This window comes from Megascapheus bottae, chromosome 2 (genome assembly GCF_031878675.1).
Source record: "Megascapheus bottae isolate mThoBot1 chromosome 2, mThoBot2.hap1, whole genome shotgun sequence".
Classification (NCBI taxonomy): Eukaryota; Metazoa; Chordata; class Mammalia; order Rodentia; family Geomyidae; genus Megascapheus; species Megascapheus bottae.
In genome coordinates, this window is record NC_143510.1 from 7,795,555 (window position 1) to 7,823,542 (window position 27,988).

The following is a 27,988-nucleotide window of genomic DNA, read 5'->3' on the forward strand; positions in this document are numbered from 1 at the left end:
TTTACTCAACAACTCTAACCCTGTACTTGCTAGTGATTGTTGGCTTTGTTTAGCAGCAGGGAGAGTTATGCCTTTAGCCATTTCCACCACATATAATGTGAGTACTAAAGACACATGCTCCCCTAGCCCCCCTCTTAGGGTCCAACCTATGGGCAATTTTACAACCTGCCTCTCAGGTGCAATGCAAAACAATACCCTAGATGTTGATATTGGCACGTACCCCTCCAATAATTGTGAAATATTGAAGAACTATTCTCAACCTACCCCGTCTCTTTGCTCCCCCAGCGGCACAATATTTGTCTGTGGAGGAAATTTGGCCTATCCCCAATTGCCATCCAACTGGACAGGAAATTGTGTTCTTGCTTTATTACTCCCAGATATAAGTGTCGTACCAGGGGATGAGCCCCTACCTGTCCCTAGTTTTGATATGATAGGAGGAAAGAGACACACACGAGCAATTACATTTATTCCCCTCCTCGTGACCCTAGGAGTTACTGCGGCCATAGGGTCGGGAACAGCTGGATTAGGTGTGTCTCTACATAAGTATAATCAATTATCAAAACAATTAATTGGAGATGTCCAAGCATTATCTGGCACTATCCAGGATCTACAGGACCAAGTGGACTCCCTAGCGGAAATGGTCCTCCAAAATAGAAGGGGGTTAGATTTACTAACCGCAGAACAGGGAGGTATCTGCTTGGCTTTACAGGAACGATGCTGCTTTTATGCAAACAAGTCTGGCATTGTCCGGGACAAGATCAAGAACCTTCAGGAAGATCTGGACAAACGACGAAGGGAACTGACTGATAACCCCCTCTGGACTGGGCTTAATGGGCTTTTACCTTATCTCCTACCCCTGTTAGGACCCTTATTCGGTATACTTATTTTACTCTCTTTCGGGCCTTTCCTTTTCAATAAAATTATGACTTTTATAAAAACCCAAATAGATACAGTAGTTAAGACTAAAATAATAGCTATTCAATATCAGCCCCTTAGTACCGTTGACACTGACCAAAGTCCAGGACTAGACTTTACCACTCTAGCCTAATTTCGGGACCTTTTTTAATTTTTTCCAGTATAATTCTTTTGGCCTTTGAGCTTTTTCAGCGCCTTACATATTTTATAAACATCAAGTTAATTCTGTCAATCTCGGTGCATTGTCATTGCCTAGAGGACCTAGAAGGCTCTGCAGGGCCTGTTGAGAACCCTCCTGAGAGAGGACTTCAGTTCCATAAACTCCTCACCCGTTAACCCCAAGGTAGCTAGAGAGCATCCAATGACGGGAGTAGTATGGAGCTTACCCTGGATGGCACAACATACAGAGGCCGTCGAGGCCGGCTCAACAAGGCATGTTGCCAGGAGTAAGGTGGCCCTCCATATAGCCTAAGACAGGATGTTCTCTCAACCAATCTTTAAAGACTGTTCTTTAAAGGAAAGGGGGAATTGTCAGAGACCAAGGAGTTAAACGGAACAAAGCAAAGACCCTCTAGCCTTGGGCAAACCGCACCTGGTTGAGTCATCTGCACAAAATACTTCTCGGAATAACCGCAGGTTGTGTCGCCTGGGTTAGCACAATGGCCAAAAGAATAACCTGACCCACCCCTAACCTTGAGATTTCCCGTTCTTGTTATCACAAAAACTCTCCATCCCCCCCCCCTCTATACTCCCTTCCTTACACTCAGGGTATATAAACCCTGCTTTACTTTTAATAAATGAGACCTTGACGCGACTCAGATTGTCTCTGTCTTTCTTTATGCGCCTGGTCTCCTTCCTCTCTTTCCCCCATTGGTTTTCTTCTCTTAGGAGGTGCCTCCTCGGGCTTTACGAATAACTGAACCCGCGGGACGGGAGAGCACATAAAAATTGAAAGTTATTTCTGGAACCCCTTTTGTCACAGAGTCTGTTTTTGGGCAATTCTGCTCTTTCCTATATGGAGATATAGATATATATATATATATGTGTGTGTGTGTATATATATATATATATATTCATTAACAGGCTCCTGCAAGAGTTTGAATCAAGTTACACTTAACATCAGAATGAAACTGATCAGGACTGTTTTTTCTAGCTCTTTGCAAGCTCTCAAGTACACAGTCACAGTAGCCTACTGAAGTTCAAATGGGCCCCACACCCTCTTTTTTGGCTCAGTGGAGCCCTAAGAATTAAATGCTGAATTCCTATATTTTCCTGAGATGTGACTGAAACAAGAACTTTAGAAAGGTGCTATTCAGTCCTATTTGGGCAGGTACTGGAATCTTGACCTCCCTGGGCCTTTTTGCCTCCACTTTCAGCCTTTTGCTAGCTATTTGGAGACAAGTGTCTGTTGGATTGGTTCACCATGGCTGGTTTTGATCTGACACCCTCAGGTCTCAACTTGCTGAGTAGGCAGACTTACAAGTATGAGCTTCTGGCTCCTGACAGTGGAAACTGAATATTGTCAGAAGCAGCAGATGAAGCCAGGCACAAATAGACCTGAGACCCTTATCTCCAATTAACCTGTAGAATACAGGAAGTGGGGCTTGGTTCAAGGGTAGGACTGTAGCCTTGAGCTGAAGTGCTCAGGGACAGCACCCAGGCAGAGATGAAAGAGTGTGCAAAAGAGAAGATACATAATACACCATCTATGGTTACTTCACAATTTGAAATCATTTTAACCAAATGTCTTTTACTTTGAACCTTAGTAAATCAGGAGGCTAGAATCTGAAGATGGGGTTTCAAAGCAAGAAAAGTCCTTGGGATATATATCTCCAACTAGCCACCCACCAAAAAATATTAAATAGAGCTGTAGCTCAATTGGTAAAAAGATAGGCTTGAGTTTAAAGGAAAAAAAAACTCTAGAACATTGGCGAGGCCTGAGTTCAACTTTAATGAGAGGCACATATCCATAAAAAAATAAATCATTTAAAAATATTTTCACATGGGCCGGGAGCATACCCTAGTGGTAGAGTGCTTGCCTAGCATGCATGAGTGCATGAGGCTCTGGGTTTGATTCCTCAGTACCACATACACAGAAAAAGCTGGAAGTGGCACTGTGACTCAAGTGGCAGGGCACTAGCCTTAAGCAAAACTTGTCCAAGGACTGTACATAGGCCCACAACTGGCAAAATAAATAATCATATATATATATATATATATATATATATATATAGAGAGAGAGAGAGAGAGAGAGAGAGAGAGAGAGATGTTGTTTTACATATGTGCAATACATATTCATGAAAAATTGCCACTGAAGCTGGGCCACGGTGGCTCATACCTGAAATCCTACCTACTCAGGAGGCTGAGATCTGAGGATTTCAGTTCAAAGTCAGCCCAGGCAGGAAAGTCTATGAGACTCTTATTTCCAGTTAACTACCAGAAAACCAGAAGAGTTGCTGTAGCTCAAATTGGTAGAGTACTGGCCTTGAGCTGAAGAGCTCAGGGTCAGTGTCCTGGCCCAGAGGTAAGGCTCTACAACTGATCAAAAGTAAAAATGTTTCTACTGAGCGAATAAAATGCAGAAGCTCAACTAACTCAAGCACTGTTCAGGTTGTTTTAGGATTTTCAGCACAGATGGAGTTTGTCTAGTGTTGAATTCTTTTTTGGTGGTTCTTTCAGTATGATTTGAACATTTTATCTTAAGTGGCTAAAGAAAGAGCTTAGGTCTAAATAAGAATGCCACCAATAGGAAGTATTAAGACCCAAGTTAGTGTAAGTATCAGCTTGGAATACCACAGGGACACACAGAAAGAAAAGATTGTCAGCTGCAGCTGACAGGGTAGCTTTCCTGGGATAGAGACTACAACATGCTCTCGGCAGGGAAGATAGTCATATAATACCACGGAGACTGAAGGCAAGAGAAGGGGACTGCAGCAGGAAATCTTTGTAGTCACAGCTGGACACTGGAGAGAGCAGACAGCCAGGGCAGGACATTCTATTGCCGACGTGTAGCCAGGAAAAAACCTATATCTTGCACGTAGCTGAAACAATACATATTTCGCAGCTAGACATTAGACATAGTGTGCGACTGGGAATGAGCACCCGCATTAAGGCAGCAGCATGTTGCTGTTGCAGTTGGAGCTGGGGGTACATGCAATTTGGGTGGGAATGAGCAATTGGGGCCGGACTGGCTGGTGGATGACCCAAGATGAAGGCTATCAACACAGAATGGGGATGAATATGCCAACAGTTTGGAAAGCATATTCTCTCACAAAACTTGATAACACCTAAGTCCATGCAGAAATATTCATTGGTTTCAACAGTCCTTGGCAGGAAGTAGAAAAACAATGTACCGTGTTTAATGTAGAAGTCGAATGCAACATTTCTTTCATGAGATGTAAGAGAAGTAAGAAGCTTTAGATCAACTGTACACCTAAAGGGTAGAAGTACAATGCCCTTCAGCTGCTACAGGATGAGATGCAGAGCGAATCATTTTCCACGGTGGGTTTGTGACAATGCACTGTGATCATGATTAGAGAGGGGAGTGTCTTCCCTGTGAGGAGGTGGTGAGCTTGACCTTTCCTTGTTTTGCCTCTGAGGAAATAAAGCGTCAAGGATTCCCTGTAAACCAGGATCTTAAAACGGAGTCTTGGCAAAGTGAGATTAGAACCCACAATTATAATTCTGTTTCTAGAATTTGCTGCTTTTCTGGAACTTGTTAACACAGGTTTTTCTAAAAAATGCAGAATTTGTTTGTTTGTTTGTTTGTTTGTTTGTTTGTTTTTTGGTTCTGGGGCTTGAACTCAGGTCCTGGGCACTGTATTTGACCTCTTTTGCTCAAGGCTAGTGCTCTGCCACTTTGAGCCCCAGCACCACTTCTGATTTTTGAGTGGTTGATTAGAGATAAAAGTCTCCTGGAGATCTTTGAACCTCAATCTTCAGATCTCAGCCTCCTGAACAGCTAGGGAGCCACAAGCTCCAGGCTTAAAACAGCATTTCAGTGGCCCATGAGTATTTCCAGTCTTCTTCCATAACTTTCATTTGGCGATCCTGTGGTTTTGACCTCAGCACATCCAAGTCACTTGCCAGTTTGGATGGTACCTACCCCAGGGAGGAAGAAGAAGGAGCCGGGCTGGGCAGGCTGGCGGGTGTGCAGAGGGTGCTCCAGGTGGGCTGCTGGAGCCAGCCTCGCCTGCTGCCGGCCCAGCCCCGGAAGTGGTGGAAGGGCTCCAGAACACCTCCCTGAAGAAGTGGCTGCTGCTGCGAAAGGACGCCCCAAGTGTGGCAGCTGATGGCGACAGTGACTCCCCATCTGTTGGTGGAGACCCAGGAGCACAACTTGACCCAGTTTAGCACGTGGACCAGGCGCACGCCCACTCATGACAGCTGAAGACGGAACTGGGGGAATGATGTGTACTTCAAGAGCCCGAGTTTTGGTCACCAAAACCTTAGGAAAACCCTTAAACCACGCACTTTCTTCACAGGTGAAATAAAGCAGGCTGGGGACAGGAATTGGCCAGTCCAGCTAGATCTGCTCATGGAAAGTTTTTACTCTTTTAGGTTTTTCTTTGAGGAGACATATTTGTTGGTCTGGGCAGGAGGTGTCAGTGTGTTGCTTGAGGAGGTCTTGAGGAGCTGTGAGGACATATGTGAGCCACCACGTGAACACGGAAGATTATGGCTGCTGTGCATCCCTGCTCTCAGTTCTTTCTCCCAACAGGTCGTCCTGCCGCTACCTGCAGCTGATCTGCTCAGACAGAGTGAGGATCAAACATACCATGCGAACTGAGAGCTGGTGCTCACGCCTGTAATCCCAGCTACTCTGGAGACAGATATCAGAGAACTGTGGTTTGAAGCCAGCCCAAGCAGGAAAGGGAAACCTTTATGTCCAATAAACCATGAAAAAAGCCAGAAGTGGAGCTGGGAATCAAATGGTAGAGAGCGAACCTTGTTCAAAAAGCTCAAGGATGGCATCTGGGCCCTAAGTTCAACAACCAGAATCTACACACACACACACACACACACACACACACACACACACACACAAATTGCACCTAGAGCCTCACAGTGTGCTAGAGAAATTCTCCACCACTGACTCACAAACAGCCCCCACACTGAAAATCTAAATGCAGTGTGTGTCTGTACATAGGAGGACTAGTGTAAAATAAAACAAAGTTAAAACAGAGGTATGCAAAATCATGCCTATATTATCCAACTAAAAATCAGAAAGGAAGCCAGGCAGTTGCTCATGTCTTCAATCCTAGCTGTTTGAGAGACAGAGATCAGAAAGATTGAGGCTCAAGGCCAGCTGGAACAAAAAGAGTTCACAAAAGTGCCAGGAGTCTGGCCTAGTGATAGAGTGCTTGCCTAGCATATACAAAGATGCGGGTTTGTTTCCTTGGTACCACATATATATAGAAAAAGCTGGAAATAGTAGTGTGGCTGAAGTGGTAGTGCTCTAGCCTTGAAAAAGTCCAAGGACCATACTTAGGCCCTGAGTTCAAGGTCGAGGACTGGCAAAATCAATAGTTCAGACATGCCCATACATTCAATGCGAGGCATGTTGGGACATTCCTGCCATTTTACCTTTGTGAGAAATGTAGCAGTATGGCAGTCCTGGCAGCCGAGGCATAACTCAAGAAAGTAATTACAGAGAAAAGGGCTGGAAGTATGGTTCAAGACATAGAGTGCCTGCCTAGCAATTTGAAAGTCCTGAGTGAAACTCAAATACTGAAAAAGAAGAGAACAAAAAAGAAAAAGAAAATAAAGACAAACTATAAAGCAATCCATAAAAACTACCTGTGGTTTCAAAGATGGAGCTTATTCAATTACATTTGAATATCATTTAGCTGGATATTTTTCAGAGACATAAATGATTATAGATCTTTGTGTAAAAAGAATTTGTTGGCATTTGTGTTGGTTTGGGACATGAACTTGGGACCTGGGCTCTGTACCTGAGCATCTTTTGCTCAAGGATATTGCTCTACCACTTGATCCACAGTGCTACTTTGGTTTTCAAGTGGTTATGGGGAGATAAGAGTCTTACTTGGAATTTGAACTGTGATCCTAAGATCTCAGCCTCCTGAGTAGCTAGGATTACAGACATGAGCCATGAACCTGGTTTGGTTGTCATATTTCTAAGCTCTTTTTAAGAAGCATTTTTATTTTTTGCCTGACCTGGGCTCTTGAACTCAGGACCAGAGCACTGTCCTTGGACTTTCTCAAGGATAGAACTCTACCTCTTGAGCCTCAGTACTTCCAGCTTTTTTCTAGGTATATGGTACCAAGTAATCAAACTCAGTCTTCATGCATGCTAGGCAAGCACTCTACCACTAGGCCAAACTCCCAGCCCCAAGAAGAAATATTTTCTAAGTACAGGCCAGAAATAATTTTATTTAATTCCCAGAAAAATTTAATATCATATATAGTAAGATAAAATCTAATAATACAGCATTTTATAAAATCTGGTAATACAGTACAAAAATGTGCTCTGAGTGCTCAAGAATTTCTTTACAGGAAACTTACTTCTTTACCAAAAAAAAAAAACCTCTGCATTTACAACAGTCAACTGAGAACATTTCAGTTTTATGCCATTTCTTTTTCAAGTTTACAAGAGGTTTTAAACTTACTGGAAGGTAATGATAGTAGCAAATAATCATACTGATGAGGATCAAATGGGCTGTGGTCAGTTTTTGTCCTAAGCAATATACGAATATGAAGCCACCACATTTGTGCAGCAACGCTTTGAAGCACACAAAGCAATTTGTTTTGCAGCTGAGACCACGGGGCCCAAGGCTATACAGGTAACTTCTGGCTGGACTCTTCATCCACTCTACATATCAACACTGAGCAAAGTGAACGTAGCCTTCTAAGCCAGATACAGTTTAGAAACCTGGCATGCTTTTTCCAGATCCTGATCTCCCCTGGATGGCAGCAAATTTACAAAGAGGACAGAAGGAAGTAGCTGATTACTCTTTTTAGATTCACTGTGATCCTTTTGTCCTTTGCAATGCATTTGCAATGTGACCCCTGATTCCATATCATCCTTATAGGGTGTGAGACTTCCGGGCCCTGATGCTCCAGAAACGCGTGCAGGACTTTGGACCCCTTGGCCACCTTAACCCTGGTTACCTCAGTGCCTGCCGGCCTCGGCGCCATAGTGGACTCCGACGCCGGTGGAGATGGAGCTGCCGCCATGGTCACAGTCACCGCCAACCCGAGACTCTGCTCTCACTGGTGAGGACACAGACAGGGAGAGCCATGGGCGGGAACCTGAGCAGAAATGATGGAGGCCATCGTTTCGCACCCAGGAAGACTTGGGCTGAGGCCCTGCTGGTCCACCACACTGGTGGGGGGTGGGGAGGGGGTGGGAGAGGAGAGATAGGTGCAGCACTTCCGGTCCTGCGCAGTGACACTGGTCCCGCCCCGTGGAGCCAGATAGAAGTAGAGGAGTGGTGGTTTCTGTTTAGTGTGGAAGCTTCATCGGTGACCGGGAAGCGTTGACCTGACAGGACTAGACTGCTTGTGTCTGCTGAGCAGACTGCTGGCACATCATTTTCCCGGGCTGCTCATCTGGGAGCAGAGCGGAGTCCTTTCCTCAGGTGGTGCAGGTGCCGGGGAGAGGCCTCTCTCCACTGTCCACAGCTCCCGTCCAGGCCCCAGTCCGGGAACAACGTGGCCTCAGGAACCTGAAGCCCTAATGAGTCCAGAGACCTGCACGACCCAGCCTCGCCTCCTCACACCGGGCCCCTGGTCCAGTCTGGTGGTCTCCATCCTCCCAGTTCCAGGACACAGCCACATTTCAGAAGGTCACCAGTCTGCCAGGGCCAGATATGGTAGAGACAGATGCTGAAAGGACCTACAGAGATCGGGAGGTGAGTGATCCCCGCCTCAGTGGCCATCCTTGTCACACATCCAGTGGACAAAGCATCATGCCACAAACTTGTATGTACTTTAATTTATCAAGACAGTAGGAAACAAGACGCAAATGAACTGAGTTGGGCAGTAATTTTAACTAGTCATGGAGTTGGTCATCTAAAGGCTGGCTTTGTGCAATGACAATCAGTTATTAATGCATTTGTTTCACTGCAAATACAATGATAAAAGGAAAGATTTGTTTTTATCCCTCAGAAATTATGTTTTGATGAAGGATTCAAGTATTATCTATATAGATAAGCAAATCATTATAGATTGCAATAATTGCAAAAAGGGAAAAAATAAGGTATTCTAAAGGAAGGGATAGGTATCTTAAAAATAGTGTAGACAGTTCAGTCTTATGAGGTGTAGAAACTAAGAAGAGAAAGAACTCCAGGAATGTGTTTCCTAATAAAAGGAATGAGATAAATTTGTCAAGATTTCATAGGGCTGAATGAAGTAAGAAATATAAAAGAGATTATATGTTGTGGGTCCTGGGTCCTGAACTCAGGGCTTGGTTTTTCTGTTCAAGACTAGTGGTCTACCAGCTCTACCACTTGAGCTACAGCTCCTCTGGTTGGTTGAAGATGGGACTCTGATGGACTTTCCTGCTAGGCCTGGGTTTGAACCTTGATTCCAGAGCTCAGCCTCCTGAGTAGCTAGGATTACAGGCAGGAGCCACAGATTGACATCAAGTCATGTAATTTTAAAGTAAACGGTCACAAAATAATTCTGGTTAGAGTTCCTTAGTACACATTTGTGGACAAATAATGTGTGTGGTGGGGTTTGAAAGGTGACTATTCCTTGCTAGCTAATAGAATGCTGCGTAAGAGTGAAATTAAATTTCAGGTCCACACAATGATGGGTCATTACTATGCAGAAGGAAGGGGAGTTAGGAAATGTAGAGAGACAAAATAGATACGAAATGGCAGATGAGTTCTATTTCTAGTTGAACAGGAAGGTGTTTCTATTTCTGTCATTGAGGAAGAGAGAAATCACTCTAGCCAGTTTTGACAAGAAATATGTAACTGCGTCTTTTAATATATAAGGGACAAAAATTTATTTTGCACTATCATATGTCATCTGATGACAGTCTTCTTGCTGTATCCTCAAGTGTCAGAGGCTGAAAGGGCATCCAAATTTTGGATGTATTTGTCTATGTTGTAGTTTTGATGAATATTAAGAATTTCCTTAAAACCTTCCCAGACCATCCACAAAATCATAGATCAGGTTAGACTTCAATTCTATCCATTTCTTCATTGAAGGAATGGAAACAAAAGTTTTCCCTAATAATCAATTGTTTAGTTAGAGCAAGAAATAGGAGAGAGTATCTATGATGAATAGTGATTTTTTTGTTTTGTTTTGTTTTGTTTTGCCAGTCCTGGGCTTCAGCTCAAGGCCTGAGCACTGTCCTTGAACTTTATCAAGGCTAGAGCTCTACCACTTGAGCCTCAACACCACTTCCGGCTTTCTTCTATGTATGTGGTACCAAGGAATCAAACCCGGGTCTTTGGGCCTGCAAGGCAAGCACTCTACCACTAGGCCAAACTCCCGGGCCAATAGTGATTTTTTTAACAAAAAAAATGTGCACTTTGCTGGGTACCGGTGTCTCGGGCCTGTAATCCTAGCTACTCAGGAGGCTGAGATCTGAGGATCACATTTCCAAGCTAGCCTAGGCATTAAAGTCTGTGAAACTCTTTTCTCCAATTAGCCACCAGAAAACCAGAAGTGGTGCTATGGCTCAAGTAGTAGAGTGCTAGCCTTTAGCTGAAGAACTCAGGGACAGTGTCCAGGCCCAGAGTTCAAGCCCAACACCCAACAGAAAAAACAAAAAAAGTACACTTTATGGTATCTTAAAATTGTTACATGTTTAATGATGTTCCTTGTAAAAAATGTAATTTTCCAGTGGTTCTATGGAAAATCAAAATGTACAGGTGCTTGTGTCTATGCTTAACTGGATTTTATTAAGTAAATAAATACTGAAAGTAAGGGAAGTTTCTTCTGCACCTGTAAGGATGGCAGGAAAATGTACATGAAGCTGCTTTCAAACAGTTGAGTGTCACTATGCTTGTTTTTAAACATTCTGTAGATAGCAGTTTATGTGTGCATGTGCACGTGTGCAGATGAGTGTATGCCCACCTGCCCCACTGGGGCTCCAATGCAGGGCCTAGCCTAGTGCATTTACTCTCAAGGCTGCAACTCTGCCACTTGAGCCACATGTCCACTTCGATAGACGGGAGTTTAAATAGATTGGCTTTGGGGCTCAGTAGAATGCCTTTAGTAACCAACAGGATTTTATTTACATTTGTATCCCTTGCATTGATCAGATTATTAAAGGCCTTCTGAACTAGGTCTATCATTCATATGTGTGGATGCAAAACACCTGCCTTACTTATTGAGGTTGTGGCATCCTTTAAAAACTGGACATTGAACATCAGCGTACTTCCTTAATCTTTGTAACACCCTAATATAACTTCCACATTCATGATACTGGGCATTACATAAATTCCAAACAAGATTAAGAAGCATTGCTATCCAAAGCTTTCATTGTTTCATTTCAGGGAGTTTGTTTCTTGATGATAGAATGATCTACTTACAGAGAATGGATAGATAGGACTGGGAATCTCAATGATAGGTGAATAGTTTTTTGAGGGGAAAGCAGGCAAACAGAAAAAATAGCCAAAGGAAGATAGCAGCATCACATATATAAATCTGAGGTTCAGCAGTTCAAGCAGTTCTAGAAGATTAAAGATTTAACTGGGATTGTGGAAGTACATGGTTGTGTAGATAAAGATGGATATTGTTAGAAACTGAGTTGCTAGCCCAGTGGCTCACACATGTGAAATCCTACTTACCCAGGAGAACAAGAAGATCATTTTTCAAGGCCAGCCTAGGAAGAAAAAACAAAGAGCACTTACCTCAGAATTAACCATCAAAACCAGCTTGAGGTATGGTTCCAGTGGCATATCACCACCCTAGCAAGGGGGAGGCCTTTGGTTCAAACCTCAGTACAGCCCAGAGAAAAGGGGGAAATGGAGGATGAAAGTGCTAGGTAATAGAATTTGAAAACCTAAATCTGGGAAATAGGGATACAACTCAGTGGGAGTTGCTCAATGTGTAGTTCTGAACATTGATACTAAAGAGCAATGAAGCTGGCAGATGTTTAGCATCTGCACTGCTCAAGAAAGCATTAAATAAAAGCATTTGAACAGCAGACATTTTGGCATGCCTCTCTAGTCCCAGGTACCGGAGAAGCAGGAGCATCTATGCAGCACTGGAGCTTGAGGCCAGCCTGAGAAACATAGCATGTTGTGGATGGGGAGATTGGAGAGAAAAACTGGGAAAGAGTAAGGAAAGGAGTGATATTGTCCAAAAAGAAGTATACTTTTATCTGACTTACAAAACTGTAACCCCTTTGTACATAACCTTTATAATAACAGTTAAAACTTAAATGACAAAAGGAAATATAACAAGGCCCCATTTAAAAAACAGCAACAACACCTGAATGTGCTTGGGAAGAAACAGGCACAGCTATCCAGCATCCCTGTGAGGAATACCACTGTCTATTAGGAGAGAGACCTGGGTAATAATGACGAATTATTATTAAAGAGAAAGTTACCATTATTAGTCAACAACCTATTTCCTCAAAATAAATTACAAATTTTGTGAAAAGATGAGAGACATATACCAATAGCAGCAAAAGACAGCATAGTTGTTGGGCCTTCAAAGGTTATTAAATGAGTAAATAATATATTGAGAACATAATATAAAGAACTTCAACAGTGTTTTTGTACTAAATAATAGTTTTCAGAAAAAAATGCCCTATACAGTTTAATTCAAATATTCATGTGGAGGTTTTTTATAATTTTTTATTGTGATTAATAGAAGGGTTACATTATATTCACCAGAGAGAAGGTGCATAACTTCACAAACATTGATACCCTTTCTCATGACATGGTCCCCATTTCCCTCCCACCCTTCCCCCGCTTATCTTAATTTCCCCCCTTCCCTATCCTATTTCAAATAACCAATAAAGCACGTATAAAATATATCAGATAACAAGGTGAAAAATTGTAACACTATGAGATAACCAAGGAATGACAAAAGAGATGAGCGATAACATAGTATATTAAGGACAACAATCAGCACATGGCTTTTGCTTCTGTATCCTGGAGGTCCTTATATTTAGTGTTGTACTATTTGGTCTAATGTCTCTAAATTTTGTTCTATTGTAAATCTTTGCTAGAAGAGCCCAAGGTTTCTACTGATTATGACAAATGAGGGAGACTATTTGGCCTATGTTCCTTTGAGTCTGGCTTACTTCACTTAATATGATTTTTTAGAGGTTTTGATAGTGAGAACTACCTTTAATATGTTGTGTGTGTGTGTGTGTGTGTGTGTGTGTGGTGTGATTGTGACTGTGTCTGTGACTGTCCTGCAGCTTGAACTCAGCCTGGATACTGCCTTTGACCTTCTCTCCTCAAAGCTAGTACTCTACCACTTGAGCCAGAGCTCCATTTCTGACTTTTTGGTGGGTAATGAGTGATAAGAGTTTCAAGTACTTTCCTGTCCCCAGCTGGCATTAAAAGATGACCCTCAATTCTCAACCTCCTGAGTAGCTAGGTTTATATGAGTCAGCTACCAATGCCCAGTCTTTTTCAAAAAATTTTTAAGTTTCTATTACTTTATTAAAATATTAAGAGGTTGGCCAGAAGTTTGGCTTAGGGGTGGAGGTTTGCCTAGGCTGAGGTCAACCAGTTGTCCCTCCAAGGCTTAAGGTTCACTACTTGGCTAGAGATGTCATGAAGTTGACCAGTTATGCCTAGTTTTTTATGCACTTTTAAGTATTACTTTAAAACACTGGGGATATACCTGAGTAGTAGAGGGTGGGCTTTCCATGTGCCAGGTCTTGGGTTTGCTCTCCAGCACCAGAAAAAATGCATAACACATTAGAAGTTTTCAAAAGAAATTGACAATATTTAGAAATTAACAGGAATTCTCTGTCATATCTTGTTCCTTGCCTAAGAACTTTCCTTAAAGTCATTCACAGTATTTCTCTATATTGCCTGGAATCAGAGTAATGTTTTACCAAACATAGCCTATTACTGATCTTTCGTTCAAGATAGACTATTACATGCCAAGGAAAAGATTAAAAGGGAAAAAGGTAGTAGGAAGTGTACACAAGGCTATCAACTCAAGGGGATAGAGAATTGTTACAGGTGAATGGTGTGCAGAACCTGGGATATAGAAATCACTTCTTTCTTATGTTTGCCAGTCTTGGTGCTTGAACTCAGGGCCTGGGCACTCACTGTCCTTGGGCTTTCTCAAGGCTAGGACTTGAGTCACAATAACTTGTGTTTTTCTATATATGTGATACTGAGGAACTGAACCCAGAGCTTCCTGAATGCTAGGCAAGCACTTTATCACTAGGCCATACTCCCAGCCTAGAAATCATTTCTTTAGGAAAAATCGTAATAGTATTTTTGGATTGCCCCAGCTCATTTGATTTAATGAATTCTAGTATGAGCTACAAACCTTGGAGGCCACAGTAAAGTCCACCCCTCATTCTAGCTTCCACAATGAGCATAAGTAGGTGGCTAGATGTGCCATAGAATGGTGGCACTGTCACACTCATCATGCCTGATCCAGGGGGGACTGACACTGAATGAAAAAAAAAAAAAGGACGACATCATTCCAACAACTCTTCAAAGCTTCCAACTTCATTTATAAGCTGAAATTAATAGGGCATTGACTTTGGAATTAACCACTTCATGTATAGTTTCTGATTGCATTATTTGGCACACTACTTTGTCCTTTCATTTTTAATTTCTCGATAACAATAGATGTTATGTTGTCTTGATGGAGTTCTTATGAAGATTAAGTTAGAAAATACATGAAATGCTCAGGAAATATTGACCCTGCATCTTCTTATCGGTGTTGCCTGTAGTTTGCCCCTTCCTCCTGTTTTAGTTTTCCTCTCACTGTCTAGATCATTTGCTGTCGATTCCTATTGCCTGTTTTGTTTCTTTCAGTGACTCTTTGGGTAACAAGTAAGATTGTTTTATTCCTTCTAATTTACTGCCACTAGAGGGCGATGAGAGATGCAGCACTAGTCACCTGATCACACTGCAAACTGGAAGATGGGACCACATTACCTGGGTGAAATCAGTCATTCAAAACTGTAACATAGTACATTAAGGACAACAATCACTCAGTACATGGCTTTTGTTTTTATATCCTGGAGGTCTTTTCATTTAGCGTCATCCTATATGGCCTGACGTGTCTAGGTTTTGCTCTATTATAAATCTCTGCTACGAGAGCCCAAGGTTTCTACTGATTATGACAAATGAGGGATACCACTGAGCCTATGTTCCTTTGAGTCTGGCTTACTTTACTTGCTATGACTTTTTCTAGGTCTTTCCATTTCCTTACAAATGGGGCGATGTCATTCTTTCTGACAGCAGCATGTTACTGTTTATTTGTATGATTTACCTGTAATTTAATATGAGGATGTTTTTTTAACAAGTCCTCTAGGTGCAGATTTGAATATTCACTTGTTGTCCATTCACATATTTGCTCATTTATTTCTAATTCAGGTACTGTGCTCATTCCTGAGGATGTGAAACAGGACAAGGCTACTACATTCCCTTTTGTGGAGTTTACGTGCCATTTTCTCTCCCCCTTCTTGCCAATGGAGAGAATAAACTGAGCAAATTTTGAGATTATTTCTGTTGATGTTGATAAGAATTTGTTAATTAGATATGAATGGAGGGAAAGTTTTTGAGAATGTGTGGATGAACTCAGGGCCTATGTACTGTCTCTGTTAATTTTTCTGCTCAAGTCTAGAGCTTTATTACCTGAGCCATAGATCCACTGCTGGATATTTGGTGATGATATTTGAATTTAAGAGTCTCATGGACTTGCTTTCCTCCCCTGGTTTCAAACTATGATACTCAGATCTCAGCCTATTGAGTAGCTAGGGTTCCAGGTGTTACTCATCTGTGCCAGTGCAGCAAGAACTTTGACCAGTGTATGCGGTGCTGGGAGATGACTTAGAGCAAGGCCGTTGCACATGCTATGCTGGTTCCTTAACCATGGCCAGCCAGCCCAGGAGCAGTCTTAAAATTAAGGAAGAGCAAAACCGTTGTGGTCACCTATTTTCTATGATTGTCTGTTGGGAGCCAGAGTGGAATCAAACTGTACCTTGATTTGCATCAGACAATGGCTTTATTGTCTTATTGTTTTCTGGCCTTATTCTGTTTAAATGACCTGAGATTTACCATATGAATGTAACACCTGGAAGTTTCAAGGAGGGAGGGAAGCCTGGAGTTGACAATAAATGAGGCGGCAGTTTTTATCTGGGCTGCAGACCTCCCTTGACCCAATGTGTTTGTCTCTCTTCTATTTTTTTCCAGTCCCTGCCCCCTATTTCAGGAACCCCAATTTGCTGCCGGTAGGCCCCGACAATTGTCGACACGGATTACAGCACAGAGAGGCAGCCCACAGCCCACATGGACGTCTTCTGAAGTTCTGCTGCCTTTCCAGCTCTGGCATGGGTGCTTTCCTCTTGGACACAAAGACAAGTTGAACAATCGGGTATTTATTTTTCTTACTTTTCAGAATTCTTTTCTCTTTGTTGTACACTACTGGAGTCTAAACTATAGGCTTTGTGCCTTCAACGCAAGCACTGTACTTGGTGAACCAGGTCTCTAGTCCTGGTCTTTTTGAGGTAGAGTCTCACTAACTTTGCCTTGGCTGAGGTCAAACCATGATTGCCCGGTGTGAATTTCTGATATGGGCATGCACCGCCCTGCTAGGCTGGTGAATTACTGTCAGAAGGCACTCCCTCTATAGCCTCCACATCTTTATATTTACGATTTCTGTGCTGGAAAGGAAAATATAAGGGAAGACAAATGACTACACTTCCATGGCACTAAACATGGTGTTTTAACATCTTCAATAGCTGACTTCTAACATATTTAAAAGGTTGAACTACCTCAGTTCTGTTATCTTTTGGGGAGTTTATGCAGAAGCTGAGTCAGGGACAGTCAAGTAAGTGAAAATATTCAGATATGTGCAGAGTATCAGGAGAGATTGCTAACTGAGGTATCATGCAGGAGAGAGCTTGGAATGATGTGATGTTGGTCTGACTTGGCTTTAGAGAGGACAGGACTCGGTTCTCAGTAGAGCCGGGGAGACCAAGGCAGCTTTTCCACAGACATGCTGTGCCCCACCATCCCTGCTCCTTCACTGCCATTGGCACCACTGACAAAACGTCTGCCTGATGTGCCATTTATGTCAGAAATCGCAAAGATGATTACAGTTTAAAAGACGGAACATTGAGTCATTTGTTTCCTTAGCTGTGTTTTAACATGATTGATATCTTCTCATAAGGAAAACAAACTTTTTATTTAGTAATATTTGCCAAAACAATAAGCATGCTACTTCTGAGAAATGACCCCCTCTTTCCTTTTTTTTTTTTTTTTGCTGCTGTCCCTGGAGTTTGACCTGTGGGCATTGAGCTGCTGTTGGGCTACTTGCCCATGGCTGGCACTCTACACTTGTGTAAGCTTTTTTGCTGATTATTTTGAGATAGAATTTCTCAGACTTTTCTGCCTGGCCTGGTTTCAGGAGCTCTATCATCTAGGTCTCATCCACATGCAGAGCTAGAATTATAGGTTTGAGTCGACAGGAATTGGTTCACTTTTTCACATTCAGCCTATACCCTGTCGTGGTGGTTTGTACTTTGTTTTTAGCTTTGTTTCTTTCCCACAGCTGAACTCTTACTGCTTTAGTCTGCCTTGTACTAAGTCGGGACACTGCAGGGTGGGTCTATGACACAGGACAGAAGGACACACAGCACAAGTAAGGAGACTGATGATCTAGTGGCATCTCAGGCCACATGGAGACCTGAACAATCTTCTTCCTCACTTAAAAGTGCCTGTGGCCAAAGGTGAGGTTAAAGTGAGTAGAGCACTTGCTCACAAATGAGAATTCCTGAGTACAAACCAGAATATTACCCTCCAAAAAGTACTTTGAATTGAAACCTATGAGTTGTTCCTGCATTTTGATGAAGGTCTCTACATAGCAGGCTTTTCATGAGCAGCACACAATATTTATTCACCTGAGTCTCTGGTCTCTATTTTATTCTGCCCTTAGTTTCTGGATGTTTGTTTAGAGTCCATGTGCTTAGTCCAGCTGTGGGAACATTTTATTTCTTACATTTTAAGTTTTAATATTAATTTTATTGTGAAGGTGATGTACAGAGGGGTTACAATGACATAAGTCAGGTAATGAGGATATTTTCTTTAGAACAGTGTCACCCTTCCCTTATTCTCTCACAAACACTGGTAAGTGAGCAGGAGAATAGAGCTGTGTGAGGTGTATGAGGGTAATTCACCCCCCAGGAGTCCATGTACTTGTGCAAAGGTGTAGGGAGATATTGCATGTAATTATTTTGAGAGTCGAGTAGAGAATGTATAGTCACCTATTTTTCCTCATAACAAAATCTGAATTTCTTTTTTCTTTTGTTCCTTGAATTTTTTTGCCAGTCCCAGGGCTTGAACTCAGGGCCTGAGCACTGTCCTTGAGCTTTTTCGAGGCTAGTGCTCTATCGCCTGAGCCATAGCACCACTTCTGGCTTTTTCTATGTATGTGGTACCAGGGAATTGAACCCAGGGCTTCATGCTAGGCAAGTACTCTACCACTAGGCCATGCTCCTGGCCCTTCCCTTGGCTTTTTTTTTGCTCAAGGCTAGACCTTTATCATTTGAAGCACTGTTCCACTTTCTGCTTTTTGGTTTAGTTAATTGGAGATAAGAAGTCTCCAGAGGTTTTTGCTTTGGGATAGCTTTGAACCATGATTTCCTGCTCTCAGTTTCCTGGGTATCTAGGATTACAGGTAGGAGCCACCCATATCAGGCTCACTGGAGTTTATTTAATGATGGAGTCACCCTCTATCTTCCTGCCTTTACTTCCTTCCTACTTCAGCTGTGATTATAGAAATGAATCACCATATGGTATTTCATTCTGTGTATCATTTTATTGTTATTATTTAATTTTATATTTCTTTCCTGTTCAGATGGAGCTGGTTATCTGTTTGTGACTGGCTTTCCTGAAGACCTGAACCACAGTCTAATGACATGGACCAAGTGCTGCTGGAGGCTGAGGACTGCTGGAAGAATGGCACGAAGCAGGTAAGAACTTGCCCATGGAGGGTTCCAGTGGGCACCTGAGGATCCTTCACAAAGGTGACAGGTCAGGAGCCACAGCTTGGCACCTCAAAGGGAATTTCACACTTCCATAACTGGTACATGAATTGCGTGTGAGAGGCATGTTCACATCTGAGGTGTCCTTGCTCTTCCATCGATGTTCCAGGATCCTATGTAGTCCGTGTCCATAAAGACAAGGCACAGGGGAGCTTTAACCTCCGTGAATGAAACTGAAATCTCATATTCCAAAATTAATTCCTCAATGAAGGCTTTTAAAAATCATGCTTGGATATTAGTTTTGAGTATAAGTTTTGCACTGAAAATACCATGTGATTAGTTTAACATAGATTAAATTGCCAATGTGGATTAAAATGAATACATTTAATTAAACAATGGCAAGTTTTTAAAAATTCCTTAATTTATTGTGTTCTTCCACTTGCCATGTCATAGTTATTTTTTAAATTGTAATGTATAGAGAAGTTACAGTTATGTTCGCTAGATAGAAGGTGCATTACTTCTCACACATTCTCTCATGTTTTTGTCCCCATTTCTCTCCCCCCCACCCCTCCCAATCATCTTGTTTTCCCCCCTTCCCTTTCCTCCTTCAAATAAACAAATGTATATACAATATACCAGATAATAAGGTCAGATACTGTAACAATATGAGATTTACCAGAGGACAACAAAGGAGAAGAGAAATACTACATCGCACAATATAAAGCTCTTGTTTCCATATCTTAGAAATCCTTTCATTTAGCCTCATCCTATATGACCTTATGTATCTAGGATTTGTGATATTGTAATCCTCTGCTAGGAGAGTCCTAGATGTGTATTAATTATTACAAATGAGGGAAACCATTGAGCCTATGTTCTTTTGGGACTGACTTACTTCACTTCAGATGATTTTTTTCCAAGTGTTTCCATTTCCTTACAAATGGGGCGATGTCATTTTTTTTTTCTGATGGAAGCATAGAATTCCATTGTGTATTAGTAACACATCTTCTTGATCCAGTCATCTACTTATGGGCGTCTGGGTTGGTTCCATATCTTGGCTATGGTAAATAGTGCTGCAATGAACATCATTGTGTTAGTGACTTTGGTATGTCCTTGTTTCTGGACCATTGGGTAGATGCCAAGGAGTGGAATTGCTGGGTCATTGGGGAGCTCTATGTTTAATCTGTTGAGGAACTGCCATACTGCTTTCCCTAGTGGTTGAACAAGTTTACAATCCCCCAACTTTGTAGTAGTGTTCCCTCCTGGCCACATGCCCACCAGCATCTGTTGTTATTAGATTTCTTGATTATGGCCATTTTAACTAGAGTGAGGTGGAATCTCAGAATTGTTTTGCTTTGCATTTCTTTTATGGCCAGATGTTGAGTATTTCCTCATGTGTCTATAGGCCATTGTTATTTTCTCTTCAGAGAAGTCTCTCTTTAAGTCTTTGGTCCATCTTTTAATGGGATGGTTGTTTCCCTGCAGATTAGTTTTGGAGTGATTCAATTTTTTTAGCTGTTGATATAGTTTAGATATGAGGCCTTTGTCTGTTGTATTGTTAGTGAAGATCTTCTCCTACTCTCTGGGCTTTCTATTTAACTTGCTAGCTATGTCCTTTGCCATAGAGAAGCTCTGCAACTTTATGTGGTCCCATTTCTCTAAACTTTTAAATTTGTTGTATTTCTGGGTCTTTATTAAGAAATTTTTGACCTGTGCCAAGGAGACCTAGTGTATCTCCTATTCCTTCTTGTAAAGTTTTCAGTGTATGGGCTTTTATCTCAAGGTCTTTGATCCATTTGGAATTAATCCTGGTGCAGGGTGACATAGAAGGATCCAACTTTAGTTATCGCAGGTGCTTAATCAGTTCTGCCTGCACCACTTGTTGAAGAGTCTGTCTTTCTTCCATTCTATTTTTTAGCTCAAAGATTAGGTTAAATAATGGCAAGTTTTTGAACATTATCACAGGAACACAAACAACCATTCCAGAAATTTTACCTTTGGTTAACAGTGGAGATAATGGAATAGAGATGTTCTCTGTTATTACTGCTTGTTTAATGTGGAGGTAACGCTCACTCCCACCTTCAGATCTGCCTTCATTTTTTATAGATCTGAAGTTTACACTACCATGTGCACACTTACATATTTACTATTGGTGTTGTTACTGTTTTATGGCTTGAAGTTTATAAACATAGGGATGTTATAAAAATTATGAGTTCAATATTGAGTAAATTCATTCTGAATCATGACTAGTGAAAGGAGAAAGATGAAATACATTCAAGACAAAGTCATGCCTCATAGATAAAACAGGAACACCAGGAATAGAGGCAGCACAGAGCTGCTTCTCATGTTGTGGGCAAGGTGGTCACTGAACAACCGGGGTGGGTGTTGGAAGGTCTTCTCACGTGGACTATTTAGTGAAAGGCAGTCTTGGAGGTAGCTGTTCCATGAGAGAACCCTGATTTTAAGATCAGCTAACTCTGTCTGCTGAATGAATTCAACCTCATTTCCTGGAGAAAATACTCCCAGGAGAAATGACTCTGTGTTGGGAAGGAATTTGAAATTTTTTCACATGGTATTGTACGGCACGAGTAAATATGAATGTCTTGGATCTGCTTTTCATCTGAGGTTCACTAGCTGTCATCGCAGAAGTGGGAAAGTTTTCTAGGAAACTTAGGAAGCCTTAGAAAGTTTGCCTAATGACACAAAAAATGTGGGTCTTCTCATAGAATTTAGGGCTAGTGGTGCTCAAATCCAGCTGCACAGGAATTGAGTGTGGGTTAGCAATCTTGGTGAGCTTGTGCAGTTTCTTTCTGTATTATAATTCTCTTATCTCCCTTTCCTCATAGAACTTGAAGGCTGAAATGTAGTAAGATGTGAGAAAAAACTCACATTTCAGCTTTAGGTACACTGTAACTCTCAATAATTTACTGGCTTTGCTTTGTGGATGAAAATCTACTTAAGCAACTCTTGAGAAGTTCAGTTGCGGGGGGCAGTAATCAGAGTTTTTTTACTTGAAGTATATTTGGGAACTTTTCACAGTTCTTTGGAACCAGCACTAAGGATCACTCTGAGTTCACTTAGAAAACCCCTAGGTTATTGTAGCTGTATTCTCCTCACCAGAGGAGACCCTTCTCTCCCTGTGGTCCTTCCTGGAAGTCGCCCTGCCAAAGAACAGCCAGTATGTGGCCCCATGCTGGAGAAAGAGAAATGGGGAAAGATTATATCTCCATAGTCAATGTTTATGAATTGTTTTTACATTTTTCCATTATTAACAAATTCAGGGAAAAAAAATATTCAACTGGCCAGGTACTGGTGGCTCACTGTAATCATAACTACTCAGGAGGCTAAGATCTGAGAATCACGGTTCAAAGCCATCCCAGGCAGGAAAGGCCATGAAATTCTTATCTCTAATTAACCACCAGAAAACTGGAAGTGGCCTTGTGGCTCAAGTGGTAACACCCAGTGTTAAAGCCCCACAACCAATAACAAGAAAAAAAGTTCAACGGTATTGGGAAGTTGTCATACAAAGGTCCCTGGGCTGAGAATTTAGAGTGGTCATCTTCTACATTATTTACTAGTCTGGGTTAAACCAGGAAATGGTTTGTTTTTCAGGTTTGTTATTTGTGAAATAGCTTTAGTTATAGTTTGGTTACAGTGTTGTGAGAGTGAGATGTTATGAATTTACAGGTCTGGAACAGCAGTTAGCACACAGAAATTAGTAGTAATAGTTCATCATATGAAGCAGTGAGAAAGTTCTAGTCAGCTTACATTTCCTAGACGGCAGGATGCCACAGGCTCTGTTTGGCAGAATTTCTAATATCTATCCTGGCAAAGTAACACCTAGGAAAAGTGTCATGGGGGTGCAATTTCTGCTAGTCACTTTTTCTATGTGAAACAAAGACCAAAAGGAGGGAAAACGAGTTTTGAGGTAAACAAAGGAAGGGATAGTTAATTTTGGCTTCAGGTTTCAGAAGTTTCAGGCTATGGCTATGGAACTCCATATCTTTGAAAGTTCTGATGAGGCAAAGGACTCTGTTGGAAGGCACGGCTGACTGGCACTGCCCAGTGCATTGTGGCTGAGAAAGGGGTTAAGGTAGTTGTTGAAATAAGAGGTAGTGGTAGGGATCAGAGAGAGAAAAGAGAAGAGGAGAGAAAGAAAAGGAGAGAGAGGAAGGGAGATTGGAGGAAGATACCCTCTTGAAAACATGCCCCAGTGACCTATTTCTCCATCTAGGTTCATTTATCTGTCATCTGTCGAGGATTAATCAGCTAGTGATACACAATTTAATAGCACCAACTGCTGAATGGCTAACATTCAGTAATAGTTTCAATTTAAACATAAAATAACTTGACATCACTTTTCAAAACAATGTAAAATTTGATTTTGGGACAAACAGGAATTCTGCTCATGGGGTGAGATGTTTATAAACATGAAGACTGCAGCCACAGCCGCAGTAGAGCTGAATGCAGGGATTTTAGAACAGCTATCTCTCTGATCCATTGTTTGGCATTTGGCGACTCTTAGTTGTGATCATTAAAAAAAGTCTTAGGCTAAACATATTCACATTTTTAAAGTGCTGTGATGATTTAAAATTTTTAATACATTTTTGCTCAATAATTTTTAGCACATTTCACATTGTAAACAACATAATTTGCAAATTCTTTAGTCTAAGGAAACGTTTTCTTACTGGCAGTGATTGATAGCTAGTGGGAAATTTATCATGGATTGGGGAAGTCTTCCTGACTCGCATGAAGAGATGTGGTGCTGAAGTATTTCTAATGGATTTTGTCAGCATGTTTTTATATTTCCAAAGATACAGGTTGCATTTGAAATCAAAAGACTTTTTCTTTTTCCCACTTTAAACTCATATGACTTGGCATAACTCAATGAACCAAAGTCATTATAGTCAATATAATGACTATAACTCACAGTGTTGATATCTGGCCAGTGCAGTGTCAGCCTGAAGGCTAAAAGGCAGGAGGTATATGCAGAGCAGGTAGCCTTAGTGAAGGCTAAACAGACTTTAAATTGACTGAATGGAAAGATCGCCTAAATCTCTAAACCCTGGTCCCCAGATGCTGACCTCTTGTGACCCACCAGCAGAGCACTTCATCAGCTCCAGCCATTTCCCTCCTCACCCCGCTCCAAGTTCCAGTCTGAGAAAATCATCCCTGGGCTTCTTTTGCTCAAGGTTAGTACTCTTACCACTTGGGCCACAGTGCCACTTCTGGACTTTTCCTCAGTACCATATGATCAGAATTGAATCCAGGGCTTCATGCATTCTACATAAGCACTCTAACACTAAGACACATTTCCAGCACCAGAATAAGTTTTGTCTCTGCATTCTGTTTTTCTGTCATTTTGTGATTTCTGGGGACCTATCCAGTTGGAACTGTTGGGAAAGGAGAGCCAATATGTTCAAGAACCCCTAGTCAGGCCTCAGTGATTAGTGAGGACAGGATTTGGGGGTACGGAGGAGATCTAGTGTTCACCAGATCTCCAAGAAGGATTTTTTTTAGTGTTTCTGTTTCATTTGGTCTGTTTTAGCAACGTGGAACTTTATTTTCTGTGTCTCCATCTGGTGGAAATCAGAGTTCTAGAAAAATGGCTAAGTCCACTAGCCTTAGGCTGTGGCCCCTTCTTGTGGTGACACTTGGAAGTGGGGCCACCACAGCCTTGGTTAGGACATCTAATCAAGCTTGGCAGTGTAAAAATTGTAAAGCGCTCCTGCCTAAGATTGGTAAAAGACAGTTTACCAGCTGGGCTAAGAGATGGCTTCCCTTCTCACTCAAAGGTGTTCAAAGGTCAATTGGTATGTTCATGTGCCTTGCCACCAAGCAAGCCCTGGAGAAATGGGGCTGGGCATGGGAAGGTGATCTGTTACGTGGATAAAAAATTTTGTTTTAAATTTTGGTTATCCATAAGAGTAATATTGGCAAAAGTATCTCTTGCCACTAAAGTTCCAGAAACTGTGTGGCTGATACACATCTTTGCACACTTGAAGATCCTTGTGAACACGTATGTATGTGTATGAATAAGCATGTTCAAGAAAACATTTTAATGGTATTTTAACACATAGAGCAATTTGCATTGTAATCAAGAGCCGGTATATTCACAAGTGGCAACCAGGAAAGTATTGGGAGACTTCATGGAAATAAGGCTCCCACCTCAGGTTAAGTTAAGTTGCAGGCAGCTCAGCAGAAGGTGTGCAATTTGTCTGGGAGATGATGCTACACGTTGCTTATGGACCAGCCTGGATCCAGCCCATTCCTCCCAACTTAGAGATTCCCAGCCATCGACTTTGTCATCCTGACCACCCCCACCATGGTGAAAGTAGGTGGGACCCCTGCCTGACTCCAGCACATGCAGCTGGTCCTGATGGAAGACTGCTTTGGATCTACTAGAACTTGGACTTTTGGTTTGTGACATTCTTTCTGTGCCTCACAGATCTGTAAACTTTATCCAGCTGGACCTGGAAAAGCATGTTCAAAGTCTCTTCACTGTATGTGTTTCCATCATATGGTACCAGCTTTAATTGCTGGAGAATTCTTGAATTACAGGTGGGAAAAGCCAAGGCAAAAATTAAAGGGGAGTTCTGGACAGCCTTGGGAAAAACCTGCTGTTTTACAGGAGAGACTCCTCTGTAAAATTTAGTGAAAGTAACTTGGTCAGACTCTTGATACTAAGGGCCCAGTGAAGCTCTCTCACTAGGTAATCAGTGATTTGATTTCATGGACATAATATCAATGGGGAGTGAAATAGGGTGCTTGAGCTAAGAAATGCCATCTTGCCATCTTAATAAACATTAAGACAAGATGGGACTTGCTGAGAATTCTAGAAGTAATAGATGACATTCTTTGGTTGCAGAAATGTCATGATCTTAGGCTCCAGGAAACATGTTCCCTGTAGATAACTGCACTTCTGATTATTTCCCTAGAGTCTACTCTGCCTGTTCATGACCCTTTTATTAGAAGTAAATAGCCACATCTACATTGCTGTGTTTTATGTATATTGTTTCTTTGAAGGCTACTAAGTCTTGCTCTCCACCCCAAGTATGTGATTTTTGTTTTTAAAAACTTAGTTCAAGCTCTGCTTGTGGCTGCTGGTCTTTGAGGCAGGAGTCCACCATGCAGTCACTGGCTTTCTAATAATGACTCCCAATTTGATTTGTTTTTCCTCCATATCATAAGCAGCAGCTGCTTCAAGTGACTGGGCATCCTTCTCTCCTTCTTTCTTTTACCCCTTTTGCTTCTTTTTCTTGTTTGTCCTGAGGTACAGTGCACTGTTCCTGAGCCTTTTCTCTCAAGGCTAGTGCTGTACCACTTGAGCCACTGCTACCCTAATGGCTTTTTTGGTACATAGTTGGAGACATGAGTGTCACTCACTTTCCTGCATGGGCTAGCTTCAACTCAAAATCTTCAGATCTCAGTCTCCTCAGAAGCTAGGATTGCAGGGGTGACCTACCCACACCCAGCAACAAGTGACCAAGTTTGGCAGTGGTTCATTCTATAGCAAGAAATAATGAAAGTACTTTCTGGGGCCATCATGTGGTAGAGACTGTGTGGGGAAAGGAACAGAAGTAAGAAGGTTTCTTGTCCTCACTGTTATTAGGCCCCCAGAAAATAAAACTGCAGAAATGCTCTTTCATATGCTTGCATGTGTGCACATGTGCACACACACACATACACGCACACACATCAGCATTAATACTGAAGAGATGGTAACTAGCTATGTATGTATGTATGTATGTATGTATGTATGTATGTATGTAAATTGAGCTATGGCTTGGTTAGTAGAATGTGAGCCTCAAGCAAAATAACTCAGTGAAATTGCACAGCTCCCAAGTTAAAGGCTGAGTATTAGCATAAAAAATCTGATATATGCATATACACATATATGGTATATGTATATCTATATTTAAATATATATTTAAATTTTCATTTACATGAGTGATATATAGAGAGATAGATTTCTAGATGTCTAGATGTCTAGATCAAAGTGTATATGTGTGTGTAGATTGGCAGCAGAGAAATTTGATCTATGGCATGGCAGTTTCTAGATACACTCTATTGCTGAGTCGTCTGCCCTTTCTACAATGGTTATATTTGAGATAGGGTCTTCCTTGTGACAATGACTGCACATAGAGTTAGGTTTCCTAGTTCAGACTTCCTCCTGGGATTATGGGTGGCTTCAACTGGACTGGGCCCCATCTTTTTTTTTCCTCTCTGTGTCTGTTGTGGGGCTAGAACTCAAAGCCTGGGCAATGTACATGAGTTATTTTGTTCAAGGTTAGTGCTCTACCACTTGCATGCCCACTTCCAGCTTTCTGGTGACTAATAGTAAATAAGAGTCTCAAAAACTTTCTTGCTCAGGCTGATTTTGAATAGCCATCATCAGATCTCAGCCTCCTGAGTAGCTCAGATTACAGGATGGCCTACTAAAACCAAGTGCAGCTCCATTTCCTTTTTTTTTTTTTGTAAGATTGGGGTGGGGGATGTGACACCATTGTTCAGTTCATTGCATGGTGTTACACAGGTCTGAGTTAAAAGTGGACCAGAAGTTTTTGTTTATTTTTTTATTGTAATTAATAAAAGGGTTACATGATATTTGCCAGATAGAAGGTGCATTAATTCACATACATTGATACCCTTTCACATGTCTTGGTACCCTTTACACCCCTTTCCTCCTCCCCCCCATCTTGGTTTTCCCCCCTTCCCTATCAAATTTCAAATAACCAAATACAAATAAATCCAATATATCAGATAACAAAGTGAGATACTGTAACAATATGAGATAACCAAGGGACAGCAAAAGAGATGAGAGACAACATAGTACATTAAGGATAACAACCATTCATTATATGGCTTTTGTTTTTATATCCTAGAGGTCCTTTCCATTAGCTTCATACTGTATGGCCTCATGTATCTAGGTTTTGCTCTATTGCAGATCTCTGT

General features: G+C 41.6%; 2 long non-coding RNA genes across 3 annotated transcripts; both read left to right on the forward strand.

Moving 5' to 3' along the window:
- Positions 1-7,848: 7,848 nt before the first annotated feature.
- LOC150066340 (uncharacterized) lies at positions 7,849-17,823 on the forward strand. 2 transcript variants are annotated; one of them, XR_016532940.1, is made up of 3 exons: positions 7,849-8,151; positions 16,245-16,425; positions 17,605-17,823. It is a non-coding gene; the product is annotated as an uncharacterized LOC150066340 (long non-coding RNA). The 2 variants fall into 2 exon arrangements; XR_016532942.1 differs by lacking the exon at positions 7,849-8,151 and adding an exon at positions 8,338-8,789.
- Positions 17,824-18,911: 1,088 nt separating this feature from the next.
- On the forward strand, positions 18,912-27,818 carry LOC150066341 (uncharacterized). The gene is made up of 3 exons (XR_016532936.1): positions 18,912-19,024; positions 24,110-24,225; positions 24,582-27,818. It is a non-coding gene; the product is annotated as an uncharacterized LOC150066341 (long non-coding RNA).
- The last annotated feature ends 170 nt before the right edge of the window (positions 27,819-27,988 follow it).